The sequence below is a fragment of the Phascolarctos cinereus genome, unplaced genomic scaffold (genome assembly GCF_003287225.1).
Source record: "Phascolarctos cinereus isolate Bilbo 61053 unplaced genomic scaffold, phaCin_HiC Scaffold_5;HRSCAF=322, whole genome shotgun sequence".
NCBI classification, from domain to species: Eukaryota; Metazoa; Chordata; class Mammalia; order Diprotodontia; family Phascolarctidae; genus Phascolarctos; species Phascolarctos cinereus.
Window position 1 is genome coordinate 266,745,211 of NW_027555958.1, and position 15,116 is coordinate 266,760,326.

General features: G+C 36.9%; 1 protein-coding gene across 7 annotated transcripts in view; it reads right to left on the reverse strand.

Annotated features, from left to right (window-relative positions):
- CYTH1 (cytohesin 1) overlaps positions 1 to 15,116 on the reverse strand; it is a 202,947-nt gene that overhangs the window by 79,314 nt on the left and 108,517 nt on the right. Inside the window, exon 1 of one of the 7 annotated variants that reach the window (XM_078155827.1) lies at positions 13,503 to 13,612. The exons of the other annotated variants lie outside the window; for them this stretch is intronic. The gene's annotated coding sequence lies outside the window, so the exon portion shown is untranslated. Of the gene's footprint in view, positions 1 to 13,502; positions 13,613 to 15,116 lie in introns of those variants that run through there. 7 annotated transcript variants of the gene reach the window in all.

Sequence of the window (15,116 nt, forward strand, 5' to 3'; positions counted from 1 at the left end):
TGATTTCTCAGGCTACAATTTTGCTTTAACAAAGCAGGCAGAAATCAGTGAGGGAAGGGGTGGAAGGGGGGAGGTCCAGACTTGTGATTCCACTGGTGTATAGGAAATTCCCAAAGAGTAAAATTCTACTAATCCAAGTCTTCTACAATTTGTTGTATCTGAGAGGTGCCTGGATTGCTCAAAGTTAAATGCCAATATGTGGCAGAGGCTAAAGTCTTCTTGACTCTGAGGCAGGCTGTCTCTATACTAAAACCATGCTTCTTTTTTATCACTAAAAATAAATACGAATAAAATTCAGTCATTGATTCTACTTTTCTCCCTCTTAGGAGAATTTTGTTCTAACGCAGGGAGCATACAGAAACTTTCCAGTAGCATACTTTTTCCTCTTCTTTCAATCACTCCTCACTTGATCTATCCATATGTGAGAAATGACACTAAATACCCTACAACCCAGAAATACTACTACAGAATATATAATCCAAAGAGGCCAAAGCCAGGAAAAAAAGGTTTCCTTTACACCAAAATATTCAAAGTAGTACTCTTTTTGTGACAGACATAAACCAGAAACAAAATGGGGAATGGTGAACAAACTATAGTCTATGTCAAATATTAAGAAATTGGAGGAATAGGAATATTTATATAAAATTATTCAGAATGAATTAAGCAGAATCCAAACATAAGCAATGGCTATAATATAAACAAAAAATGAACAACTTTAATGTGCAGCCTTGTCCAGGGAGGAGACATAAGGAGGCACCTCAAGCACTTGCCATAGTAGGCAAGTGGAGCACTATGGGTATAGAAAACTGCTTGTCAAGGCAGTTGCCATGCTAGTTGGCTCTGCTTAACACTACTTTGTTATTAGGGAAGGATCTGTTTAGGGTTGGGGGAAGGGGAGTGACTGTGATTGTAAAACAAAGGCATCAATAAACTTTCAGCATGAGGCAGTCATGAAACCTGCAGTACTACAGTCAGATGTTATTCACCCCCAAGCTCATCAAGCTCTTAGGCTTCAGCAAAGAATTGAGAAAAAGCCCTTTCTCCCCTCTGCAGAGGTAAAAGACTACGGGTATGAAATAGAGGACATACAGTAAAGCTCACTTGTCTTGTTGGTTAGTTTTGCTGAACTGCTTTTTAAAAAAAATCTTTTAAAATTCTTTGCTACCAAGTCTTGGCCACTAGGCAGGGGAGGAAGTAGGGAACAATTCAGAAGTGATAATGATATAAAAACAAAATACATTTAAAAAATTTAAGTGATTCAAAATAGTAAAGGTGAATATGGATATTCCACTCAATTTTTATACAGTACTATTATTTGAAATTTACATATACTAAAATTTATATATAATAATATATAATAGTGTAATTATGTATATACATACATACATACATACACACACACACACACACACATACATACATACATACATTTAGGGACAGCTAGGTAGTGTATGAGATAGGGTGCAGGGCCTGGATGAAGACCCTCAGTTCAAATCCAGTTATCTGATACTTTCTAGCTTACAAATGAGGTAATAATTGTAAAGTACTTCACACAGTGCCTGGCACATAATGTTAGCTATTATTATATTTACACGCATATATATATATATATATATGTGTATATATATATGTATATATATATATATATATACACACACACACACACACACACACACACAATGTACTGCACATATAAAATGTGAGTGTATATGTGTGTATTTGTGTCTGTGTATTATTCTAATAAACTGTAAGAAGACAGCATACACACTAGTATCAAGGACTAGACAGTCATCAGGGTTAACTGTACATGAATGGTTACCCTGAACCAGATGGCAAGGGAATAACCAACTTGACCCTGCCCTCCAATCCTCAGGACCCCATGTTTCAATCACACTTATCAATCAGGAATCTACTACAGTCTTAGCCTTAAAGAACAGTAACTGCAGAAAACAGCAAGTTTTCTTCACGATTTCTGTCCCTTGGTCCTAATACAAATGAACACACTAGAGAAAACAGCCACCATTACACTCAAGACCCTCTTCTCCCCAACCACCCACCCAAGCACTGTCAGGGAGTAGGAAAGGGCCCAGGTAAGCCAGGCCTGAGGAATTAGTTTCTGCTAAAGGCTGATTACCAGGTTTCTTGATAAGAGTTCATGGGGGCCATTTTAATATCAGCCTCCTCTCCACTCCTTTCCAGGGTTCCAATTTAATGAAGGAGATTGAAGCAACAAGGGACCATTGTACCGTGCTTTGAATAGAAAAGCCCAACAAGAGAAGCTTCTAAAATTTTATTTAAATGTTGCTTTGCAGATTTTAACAGTCCCCAGAAACGCAAAGCTGAAATGTGTTCAATCTACTGCATAAAAAGGATGTCCCTTAAAGGGACAGCATCATCTTTCTGTGCAAAGGGATAAACAAACAGGATGATTATTCTCATCCTAAGTGGAGAGATGAAACTTCTGTTTAGGCCACAGATAAGTGCAACCCACCTAGATAATACCATTTTATATCAAATTGAAAAGCCAGTTATGAATGCAGATCCTACTCAATCTAAACACATTGGGCTGCTGGCCAGAATGGGGGCTAAGACAAGAGAAACCCTTTTATCAACATAAAAATTAAGGGTTGTGAGTAACAGGTAAATTTAGGACCTTGATAATTCTCCTTCAAGCCACTATATGTTGCTTCAGTTAAGACGCTGAAGACAAGTACCTTTGCTTTTTTATACCACAACCATAACCTCATTCTTCTTTCCCCCTCTTTCTTCATTCACAGTTGAACTTATTGGGATACATAAATACATACACACATACATACATACATCCTTTATTGGTTTCACTAGGAAAAAATGGGATTTCAATGGGAGGAAATGAGGCTGTAATTAGAGACTGAATGGTAAGGTAAAGAAAAGGTTGGATATAGAATTGTGAGGATAGCTCTGACATAGATGTCTATTCCTTTTCTCCCAAACATAGAAATGCTCTATCTATTCAAAATCGTTTAACTGTAATCTCTGACCACCACCAAGGCCAAGGAAGTAATCTTTAAGTACAACCCATCCTTCTCTCCTCCAAAAATACAAATTACCCCCTTTCAGTAGTAGAATCGATGGGTTAAAAGATATGTTAGGTTTTGTGACATTTCAAATTACTATATCATGCTGCAAAATGTTCATTGCAACCTACAGTTCCACCAGCAATGTATTAGAATGCTTACAGCTCCCCAATAGTAAATTTCATCATTTTTTGGTATGTCTACAATTCCAGAGGATGTATAAGTTCTTTAGGCCTTAATTTGCATTTCTATGACTATTAGAAAACATGAAGCTTTTTTTCATGTATTTGTGCTTAGAACACAACCCCAGAAATTAAAAACAACATAGTCTAGAATCTTTCTTGGGCAGTAGCTTTTGACCAGACCTCATATGGCAATTGGAATGGTATAAAAAGACATATTTAGGTTAGGTGTCAGAAATAACTTCCTAATAATTAGAGTTGATCAAGCTACCTTGGAAAGTAGTGCATTCCTTTTTATTAAAGGCTACTTACTGGGTAAGTTATAGTGGATGATTCCTTTTGGTATGAGTTGGACTAAATGGGTATGGCAGTGCCTTCCACCCTGAAATTCAGTTATTTTCCTCAATCTCCTCCCCTCTGTCATTGCTACATCATTCACATTAGGTTAAAAACTTCAACTATCTCATCTCAAACCCAAATAATATCATGAGATAAAGAGAAGTAGCTTTGAAAAAGGAGGGGGCAGCTAGGTGGCCCAGTGAGGAGAATGCTGGGTCTGGAGTCAGAAAGACTCCAGTTCAAATATGACCTCAGACACTTACTAGCTCTGTGACCCTGGGCAAGTCATTTAACTCTGCTTGCCTCAGTTTCCTCATCTGTAAAATGAGCTAGAGAAGGAAATACCAAACCACTGCACTATCTTTACCAAGAAAACTCCAAACGGGGTCATGAAGAGCCAGACATGACTGAAAAATAACTGAACAAAGCAACAAAAAAAGTAATGAAAGATACTTTCAAGAGATAATCTGAAAGTAAACTAAGTAGATTCAGAGAAATATACACAAGAACCTTACAAAAATGATGCAATGGAGAAAAAAGCTTGTGAAGCAAAAGTGGTAAAACTTTTACAAAGTGGGAGGGAAGACAGACTACAAAACTGATTGCCCAAGGTTGTTACCCAGTACTATAAAAAAAAAATCACATGCTTCCTGAGTTATTAAAAGAGCAGTGGCTAAAGACTATTGGACATTAAAAGCAAACACAATTTATTTTCTCTCAATGTTTGTAGTGGAGAAGGTAGTAGGCAAATTTTAAGGCTCATTTACACTACAGGCAACATTTCCTCACTGGATTTCTAAAATAAAGTCTCAGAATTTATTAGATATTTTGATGAACAGGGGACTGGGGTGAGTATCTGTGTAACTGAGATGTCAACATTTTTAGAATTAAAAGATGAAGGATAAAAAACAAAAGTCTTCAGGGTGGAGCCAAGATGGTGGATTAGGGGCAGCCACCCAACTCAATCTTCCCTACATTCCCCTACACACAACTTTAATACCTCCACGGTTTTCAGATAGAGAAATCAAATCTATAGTCATATAAAAAATGCTCTAAATCACTATTGATTAGAGAAATGCAAATTAAAACAACTCTGAGGTACCACCTCACATCTATCAGATTGGCTCATATGACAGAAAAGAAAAATGGTAAATGTTGGAGAGGATTGGGAAAATTGGGACACTAACGCATTGTTGGTGGAGCTGTGAACTGATCCACCATTCTGGAGAGGATTTGGAACTGTGCACAAAGGGGAACCGAACTGTGCATACCCTTTGACTCAAGCAATATCACTACTACATTTGTATCCCAAAGAGATCATAAAAAAGGGAAAAGAGCATGTACAAAAATATTTATAGCAGCTATTTTTTTGTGGTAGCAAAGAACTGGAAATTGAGGGGATACCCATGTATGGGGAAGGGCTGAACAAATTGTGGTATATGAATGTAATGTAATGCTATTGTGCTATAAGAAATAATGAGCAGGTGGATCTCAGAAAAACCTGGAAAGACATACACGAACTGATGCAAAATGAGGTGAGCAGAACTAGGAGAACACTGTACATAATAACAGCAATATTGTATGATGATCAACTATAAATGATTTAGCTCTTTTCAGTAATACAATGATCCAAGATAATTCCAAAGGACTCATGAGGGAAAATGCTACATACATCCAGAAAAAGAACTAATGGAGTCTGTACACAGATCAAAGCACACTATTTTTACTTTTTTTGTTTTTTTTCCCCCTTTTGTTCTGTTTCTTCTTTCACAGCATGACTAATGTGGAAATATGTTTTACACGATTAAATATATATAACCTATTTACCCTTTGGGGGGAGGAAAAAAATTTAGAATTCAAAATTTTCAAAAAAAATATTAAAATTGTCTTTACATATAATTGAAAAAATACTATTTTTAAAAAAACTATCTTTACTCAGACTTTTCAGGACTTTATTTAAAAACCTACCTAAACCTAACAGAAGATTTAACACATAAGAGCCAAGAGAAATATAAGGTACCAAAGACAAGGGACTCAATATGGTCAGATTGTTTACCTTTTATATGTATATAAAATGTAAAATGTATGTCTAAGATAGTTATTAGTAACTGAGTAGTTCATAAGAAAGATTGGTCTACACCTGAGTATGATATGACTTTAAAAAGCAAAACTGTTTAGGAACAGCTAAAAAGAGTAATTATCTTATACAAATTATCTGATTAGCAACTCTACTGCCCATATAGAGTTCTGGATTACAGTTCTGGGGTGGAAAGGAGTGCTTGTGGTTGGTCACAAGGGACCAAAAGCCTTGGTCACAGTATCAAAGCAAAGAGGAGCACTACCACTTGTGGCGTCAGGGGACGTTTCCCGTGTAAAGACCAGAGCACAGATCAGAAGAGCAATGACCACACCTCTCTTAGGATCATTCCACTGTGGAAGCACAAAAAACTGCAGACCCCCAGAACTAGCTCTGAAAATAGCAGCACAAAAAAAGCCTGAAGCTTTGGTCAGTGCCTTCCCACTCCAGATAAGCAGAGCCAAACTTTAACATAAAGTTCAAAGTCAAAAAAATAGACTAGAAAAATGAGCAAACAACAACAACAAAAAAAAAAGGAACTGACTATGGTGGCAGGGGAGACCAAGACATTAACTCAGAACACAACAATGTGAAAACAGCAGCCCAAAAAAGTCTCAAATAAAAATGCTAATTGGACCTAAACCCAAAAAGAATTCCTAGAAGAGCTAAAGAAAGAGATGAGTGGTGAAAGTGACACAAGACATAATGAAAAGCAAATTGACAGCTTGGGTTAAAAAAAAAAAGGCACAAAAATACCAAAGAAAATAACATCTTAAAAAACAGAATTGACCAAATGGTGAAAAAGAGGAACAAAACAATCACTGAAGAGAAGAACTCCTTAAAAAGTAGAATTGGCCAAATGGAAATTGATGTACAAAAGCTCACTGAGGAAAATAATTCCTTAAAATTTAGAATTGGGTAAGCAAAAGCTAATGACTCCATGAGACATTAAGAAACAATAAAACAAAGTCAAAAGAATGAAAAAAAATAGACGAAAATGTGAAATATCTTGTGGGAAAAACAACTGACCTGGAAAATAGGTCAAGGAGAAATAATTTAAGAATTATTAAACTATTTGAAGGCTATGATTTAAAAAAAGAGCTTAAATAGCATATTTCAAGAAATTATCAAGGAAAACTGCCTTGACATCTTAAATTCAAAAAGTAAAATAGAAATTGAAAGAATCTACTGATCACCTCTTGCAAGAGATCCTTAAAATGAAAACTCCCATCAATATTATAGCCAAATTCCAGAGCTTCCCAGTCAAAGAGAAAATACTTCAAGCAGCCAGAAAAAAACCAATTCAAATATCATGAAGCCACAGTCAGGATTACTCAACATTTAGTGGCTTCTCCATTAAAGGAGTGAAGGGACTGGAATATGATATTCTGGAAGGCAAAGGAGATAGGATTGTAACCAAAAATCACCTACCAGCAAAATTGAGTTTAATCCTTCAGAGGAAAAAAAAGGATATTTAATGAAATAGAGGCTTTCAAGTATTGCTGACGAAGAGAACAGAGCTGAACAGAAAATTTGACATTTGAACACAAGGTCCAAGAGAAGCATAAAAAGGTAAATATAAAAGAGTAATCATGAGGGACTCAATAAAGTTAAACTGTTTACCTTCCTATCTAGGAAGATGATATGTATAATTCCTTAGAACTTTCTAATTATTAGTTCAAAGGAGTTTACATAGAGGGCATGGGTGTATTGATTATGTTGGAACGATGAATAAGTGAGAAAGATGATGCACTGGGAGAAGGGGAAAGGGAGAGGTAGAGTAAGGAAATTTCTCTCATATAAAAGAGAGGCATTCAAGGAAGCACTTTTACAATAGAAGGGAAAATAGGGGGAGGCAGCTAGCAGGCAATACTTGAACCTCAGACTCACTGGAATTGGCTCAAAGAGGGAATAATACACACATATATACACACACACAGTTATATATAGAAATGTAACTTATCCAAGGAGGAAAGATAAGAAAAGAGAATAAAGGAAAGGGCAGATTAAGGCAGTGTTAGAAGCAAAAAGAGGAGAGACAGATAAAAAGAGAGAGAGAGAGGAAGAAATAGAAGAAAATGGGATGGAGCGAAATATACAGTTAGGAATCAAAACTGTGAATGTGAATGTGATCTTTTCACTCTTAAAATGGAAGCAGATAGAATGCATTAGAAACCATAATCTAACAATATGATGTGTATGACACACACTTGAAACAGAAAGACATACAGAGTTAATTAAAATAAACGGCTAGAGCAGAATCTAACATGTTTCAGTTGAAGTTAAAAAGACAGGAGTAGCAATCATCATCTAAGAAAAAAGCAAAAGCAAAAACAGAGTTAATTAAAAGAGATAATCAGGGAAACTACACTATAGCTAAAAGGTACCACAGACAATGAAGTAATATAAAAAATTTTATAGCAAGTTTTTCTAAATTCCTCATTCCTCAAATATATACTGAATACAGAACCAAGTCAAATTTATAAAAATAAGAGCCATTCCTCAAGTAATATATGGTATAGTAATATAAAAAGGCAGTTTTCTGAATAAATCAAAGCTCTCTATAGTAATATGAAAAAAATGCCCTAAATCAGTATTGATTAGAAAAATGCAAATTAAGACAACTCTGAGGTACCATTTCACACCTATCAGAAATGACAAATGATGGAAGGGATGAGGGAAAAATAGGTACACTAATGAACTGCTAGTGGAGTAGGACACTGGTCCAGCCATTCTGGAGAATTATTTGGAACTAGGCCCAAAAGGCTATAAAACTGTGTATACTCTTGGACTCAGCAATACCACTATGAGGTCTATACCCAAAAGAGATCAAATAAAAAGGAAAAGGACCTATATATATGTATAATAATATTATAAAAGCTCTCTTTGTGTTAGCTACGAACTGGAAATCAAGGGAATGCTCATCAACTGGGAATGGCTGAACAAGTGGTGGCATATAATTGTGATGGAGTACTATTGTGACAAGGGGGGTGGTTTCAGAAAAATGTGTCAATATGAACTATATGAACTGATGCAAAGTGAAGTAAGAAGAACCAGTAGATCATTGTGCACAGTAACAGCAATGCTGTATGATGATCAACTGTGAAAGACTTGGCTACTCTGATCAATACAATGATCTAAGACAATTTTAAAGGACTCATGATGAAAAAAACATGCTAGTCACCTCTACAGACAGAACTGATGAACTCTGACTGCAAACTGAAGTGTAATTTTCTCACTTTATTTTTCTTGTTTTTAAAAAATATGGTTGATATGGAAATATGTTTTACATGATTTCACATGTATAACTGATATATTACTTGCCTTCTCAGTGAGTAGGGTAGGGGGTAGGAGGAAAAGAATTTCGAACTCAAGATTTAAAAAGCAAAGAATGCTAATAAATAAATCATAAATTAAAATGTCTAAAAATAGAATTAAAAAACAACTTTCAGACTATTAATTGAAGTATAGGGCAGAATAAAGCAGAGATGTGTATATGTGTGTGTATGAATAGATAGCATATGTATGTAAAAATATATATGCGTATGGAAAGTTATTGGAGACTTTTTTGTACTCAGCAAATTTGAAAGAAAAGCAAATTCAGAGATCAAATATAATGACAAAGGTTTCTAAAGATCATTAAGACAAATGGAGAAGGGCAAACTAGGTAGTGCAGTGGATAGAGCACAGGCCCCGAAGTCAGGAGTACCTGAGTTCAAATCCAGCCTCCGACCAAACACTTGACACTTACTAGCTGTGTGACCCTGCGCAAGTCATTTAACCCCAATTGCCTTTAAAAAAAAATCATTAAAAAAAAAGACAAATGGAGAATAAACAAGATTTGACAAAAAACTTTTCATCTTTCTGATATGAGAAGTCTGCAGGGTAAGAGCTTCAAGAACTGGAGGATATGGACAGGAGAATGTTACCCAAAAGGACCTGAAAATGGACTATGAGGCATGTAAAAAGGTTATGGAAGCTGGAGAGACTCAGTAAAAGCAGGCAGTCATGGAAGTTAAATTAGGATGCTATTCTTACCATCATGGTGCTGATTTACAAGTAAAAGGAGAAAGAAGTGACTATGTAGGCATAAAGTGAAAGATAAGGTAAAAGGCCCAAGAAGCCTGATAGTGCTGACCACAGAGATCAAAGAATACAAGGCATGAAATGCCAGATCTCCTGATATCCCTCTAGCTGAAATCTTTGGAGATGTTACTCTATCAAGGACTACAGCAGCTTCTCTCCCTTGATTCAGAACTCTTATCTCTACCATATGACACAGAATTCATTTGAATCCTCTCTGACACAAGACATTCCATCTTTTATGCAAGGTTTTTACCTGCCTGAAATCAACTAATTTATGGTCATGTACCCTGGACCTTCTTGACATTCTATACTGATTGTTTTCTTTCAGCCTGAGTATAAGACTTATGCAATAATTTCCTTTAGATTAGAAAAAAAATAAATTCAAGATTTAAGGGATCTAGAAAGGAGAATGCCCCAACTTAAAGTATAAGAGACATTAAAAAAATTGTATAGTCTACAAAGCTTAGTAAACTATTCTGAAAGAAAGTAATACTTAGTACTAAAGGATGTAGTAGTGAAGATGAGGGTAAAAAATTGTAAAAATAAGAACCTGTACATCTTACATCATAGCACCAATGAGATAATTGCTGGAAATGTACTAAAACTATACAGTATCAAGTTTTTAAAAATCTGTCTAACCCCCACTGCCCAACCCCCCAAAAAAAAGAAAAAAGAAAAAATCTGTCGAGTTTAGTAAAGAATCAGTGTCTTTCTAGCAAGATGAGACTTTCAAAAGACCAGAAATACAACATAAAAATAGATAAAGAGTTCTTTTTTAGTTTATGCTTTTAAGAAAACTGAATTTAGAAAGCTATAGAGAAACTTTGGCATCTATAAAAGTTATTGTTTTGGGTGACTTGATAAGTTGGTAGCAGAGGCTTTTACGGAAAAGACACCATGTATAAGTTTTCAAATAAAAACCCACCTTGAATCAGTAACAATCAATCAACAAGCATGTAATTAAGCAACTATTATGTGTCAGGTACTGCATTAGGTGTTGAGGAGACACAACAAAAATAAAATAGACCTTTGCCCTTAGAGAGTTAATACTGCATCAAGGAAAATAATATATACACACATATAAATCTATACAAAATAACTACAAGGTTATTTCAGATGTGGTTAAGATGTTACTAACAGGTGAAGGTCAGAAAAGGCCTCATTTAGGAAGTGGAACTGAAATTGAGCTTTAACGGAAGCTAGGGATTCTAAGAGGTGGATTAGAGGAGAGAGTAAATTCCAGGCAAGTAGGACAGCCCAAACAAAGGCTCAGAGAGAGAAATGGAATGCGGTGGTCAGTTTGGCTGGACAGTAGAATATGTGAAGGGGAGTAATATGTTACGTCTGTACAGGCTGGCTTCAGAGAGATTATGAAAGGCTTTAAATGCCTAACAGAGTAATTTGTATTTGATCCTACAGGCAATAGGGAGCCTTTGGAGCTTCTTGAACAAAGGACTGTCAAACTTATGTTTTAATAATATCATCTGGGCAGTTGCATGGAGGATAGATTGGAGAGAAACAGTGAGTTCTTCCTACTATATGAATGTCTTAACCAAAGTAAGTGTAATTATTCCTAACATTTGATAGCAGTAACCTGCTTTCCTAAGTATTTGTCTCATTTCCATTCTAGGAAATTTTGAACTGAGGGAAGCAGAAAAATGCAGTGGAAAGAAGCATGGATTTGGAGTCAGAAGACCAGGGTTCAAATCCTAGCTCTAGAACTTATCATTTGTATGACTTTGGGCAAATCACACTTCTGGGCCTCCTCAGTTTCTTCATTTATAAAGTGAGAGAGTAGGAAGAACTAAGTGACTTGTGAAGTCCCTATGACTTTCCCCACACATGGAAGTAGATGTTTAAGGATTGCATTATCTTACAACCTTCATTGTAAGAGTAAAACAAATTAAATCAGCATTTTTACTATAAATCTGGCATATGTATTCACCCTTGAAAACTAGCAAGGCTGTCCTCAGTATATTCCACAATTTCTTATGGTTTCTATTATTTGCATGAAAAAAATCCCCACTTTTCTCTGTTACAGTGAAGATATTGTGTATTTTAAGAACAAACCTCTTATTTCCTTACAACTAAGTGAATCTTTTATTTTAGTCTGGGTCTATGATTTCCTTAGTATAGTGAACTTGAAATGGGGAAACTCCCTCTACCAATGCTGAACTGTCCTGCAACTTCTAATCTTAGAGGTATACAGGACATTGTCTTCTTGACCCTGAGGCAGGTTCTCTAGCCACTAAACCTTGCTGATTCCTAAAACTTAGAAGCATCATGTAAATCCAGTATTAAACCAAAAATTCCACCTTTATTTCCAACTAAACTTCTCTTCAAGGAGTATAGTAAACTTATTGTATAGTGGTACATGAAGTCATAATTTGGGCACTGCTAATTTCCCCTTAAAGAGAGATTAAAGTTGAATCACACTTCATCTAACAAATCCTAGGATTCTCCACTAGTCTAAATAGTTTTACACTTAAATCACTTATCCTAAGGAAAGCTGGTCAGATGTTGAAGTAACAGAAGCTTAGTTATAGAATCTTATTCTAAAAGATGATTTAGAGAAACGAGTGAGCATCAATAAAGGTTCATGGCTGTCAAACTCATTTTCAGGCCCTAACCTTTAAGACCTACTGATAACTACCTCGCATTGATAGAATTCACAACAGTCCCTTTCATGACACTCATCCTTCAAGACAGGGAGCCCAAATGTTGTATTTAAAGGACACAATAGGAACTGAAGTCAAATTTAGCAGGCTGAATCAAGAAAAGCCATCTTCTGCCACTGGCCTCAAAGGGGAAAAAAAAGCACAATTCTAAATCCTTGGAAAAAGCTAGGACATATCTGTTAACTGGTAATAAAGAGTACCTAATCCTCAGTTCAGCTTTGTCTTCCTTCTTCTTTGCTAATAGAGAATGCTCTCCATTCACTGCAGCTTCTACTGTTCCCCTCTCCACAGACAAAGTCAAATGGGATCTGACAGAAGCATCCCTACCATAGTATGGCTGCAGTGTCCAGTCCCTAAAATCAGAGGAGTGCACATAATCACTGTCAGTCTGAGCAGCTATGTTAGCACGCCCCTTCACACCATAAAATAGAGGCTTACCAGTATTTACTGAGTCAGTTCTCTTCCTTGTGGCCCCCTCCCTGAAATCAGCTAGTACACTGGCCCTTAAGTAAAGGACCACATCTTCATTATAAAGTAAATCTCAGAAATGTTTTGCCTTAGTCTTGTAATGAGAACAGATACCTATGATAGAACCAGATGTGTTATTATTCCAATTCCTTCTCTCTGTTTATCTCTGGGAAGGGGAATAAAGAGACAGCGTCCCATGGACCTTAGTAGGTGGAAGAAAACTCCAGGAAAAAATAACACATTAATTTACCTTTTTGCTTCCTGTCATAACTGCTCTTTACCCACCTCCCCCTTCTACACACACACACACACACACACACACACACACACACAGAGTTCAGGACCACTGAAATCAGATATTAGCTTGTTCCTAAATCATAGGCCTAGAAACACTGCACTGAATGCTTAAACAACACTAGCTAAAGCAGCCAATGAAAAAATGCTGAGAAGAGAGAACCAGAGCCGGAGAAGAGGCAGACATACGGCGAGATAGACACACTGCACTGATCAGCAAATGCCGGTGGCTTCAAGACAGAAGAGGCAGGCAGCAAAGCACAATACATACGTTCTATGTATTGTGAGCACATATGTACACATCCACCACCCAACCTCTTACCCAAGGTGAGTCCCCTCTCCTGCTGCCCTAGTGTCCTTGCAAGCCCTGGGCTGCAACATTAAATCACCAGCAGATTGTTGCTTCTCTCTTCAGAGCCCATAGCAGATTTGTATAGCAGTTCCAGTCTCCTGGGTGCTTCCACAGCACTAGATGGAGCAAGAGATGGAGGAAAGACAGCATGTGTGTGCCAGCACAGCAGAAAAAGGAAAAAGGGCGTCCAGATGAAATGAAAGATGAACAAAAACTGCTAGTGGAAAGGGAGTTGGTCCTGGAGGAGAACGCTGGCCTGTACCATAGAGATGTATATGCATGGAGCTGTGACCCTAACCGTTACTTGTGCACAGCTCAGCTTCTCTCAGGCTAATTTCCATGAATGCAATTACACGGCTGGCCCCTCCCACTACTCCCCCATTCTCTGCCTCCTGGGGCTTGAGGAAGGGGGTTGGGGATGGAGAAAAATTGCTTGCTTCTCTTTCCCCCTCAGAAGCAAGAGTGGATGGTTGCTTTTACTGGGAGATATTAACCCTTACTTGGATATACTTGTATTATTGACTGAATAAAAAATAGGATGAGGGAATGCATCATCCATAAAGAGTAGCACCATACTCTGTCACTCCCCTCACCCACAATCCCAACGTGCTGCCTGCTACTCTGCACTATGTCAGCAGCGAACTGACACTGACCAGATTTCTAAAACATAGCCAAAGGAGGTTTCAGGAAGCAGTTTGATTATTAACTAGATTCCGGAATATGCAGGAGATCATGTTAATGCTGCTCCTCCATCTCTTTTGAAACAGGGATTACATTTTTATTTCACTTGCTATTAATGACTGAGGCAATGGCTATCCCTCTGCTTCCCCCACCCCCCAAAAAAGCTGCAATATATGCATCCTGGTAAATTTTTGTCAGGGTAGGGATAAAGAAGCTTGTCTTGGGAACTGACACGTAAGATGGCTGATGTCAGGAAACACAGCTAAAGTCTCATGTATACACAACTCCCTTTCCCCCCATACAATAAGAAAATTAGTTTGGAAAACTATGGTAGGTTGGTGTTAAAAAGAGTGAGGAAATGGGGGAAAAACAGCAACCAAAAATAAGTAATATACCTCCCCAACAATGTTTCAGCATTCAATACATTAATTCCCAAAACCATGTCCTAAAGGTATTGTTAAAAACCAAATCAGAGCTCTCAATGTTTCTAAGAATAAAATTCTTTTTCTCATCATAATACTAATGTGGCAAAACCAACCCTATCTTCTGAATTACTTATTGAAGTTTCAATACTGCTTGGGAATGTGAATAATTACTATATAAGAATATTCATACTCGATCCAAACATTTTAGTTTTACATCCCAGCTTCTGTCTCTTAAGGAAGAGAGGATATTCTGAACTGGATGTCTCAAAGATATCTTAAACTCAAGATATAAAAAAACTGAACTCATATTATCATTTACCTTAAGCTTATCTCCTTTCTGAGTTTCCCTATTTCTGCTACCACCATCCTTACAATCACTTAGGAACACAACTTCAGCATTACTCTCACTCATTACACATATACTGCAGTGCCAAATCTTGTTTCTACCTACTATCCCCATTTCCCCATTCACACAGCC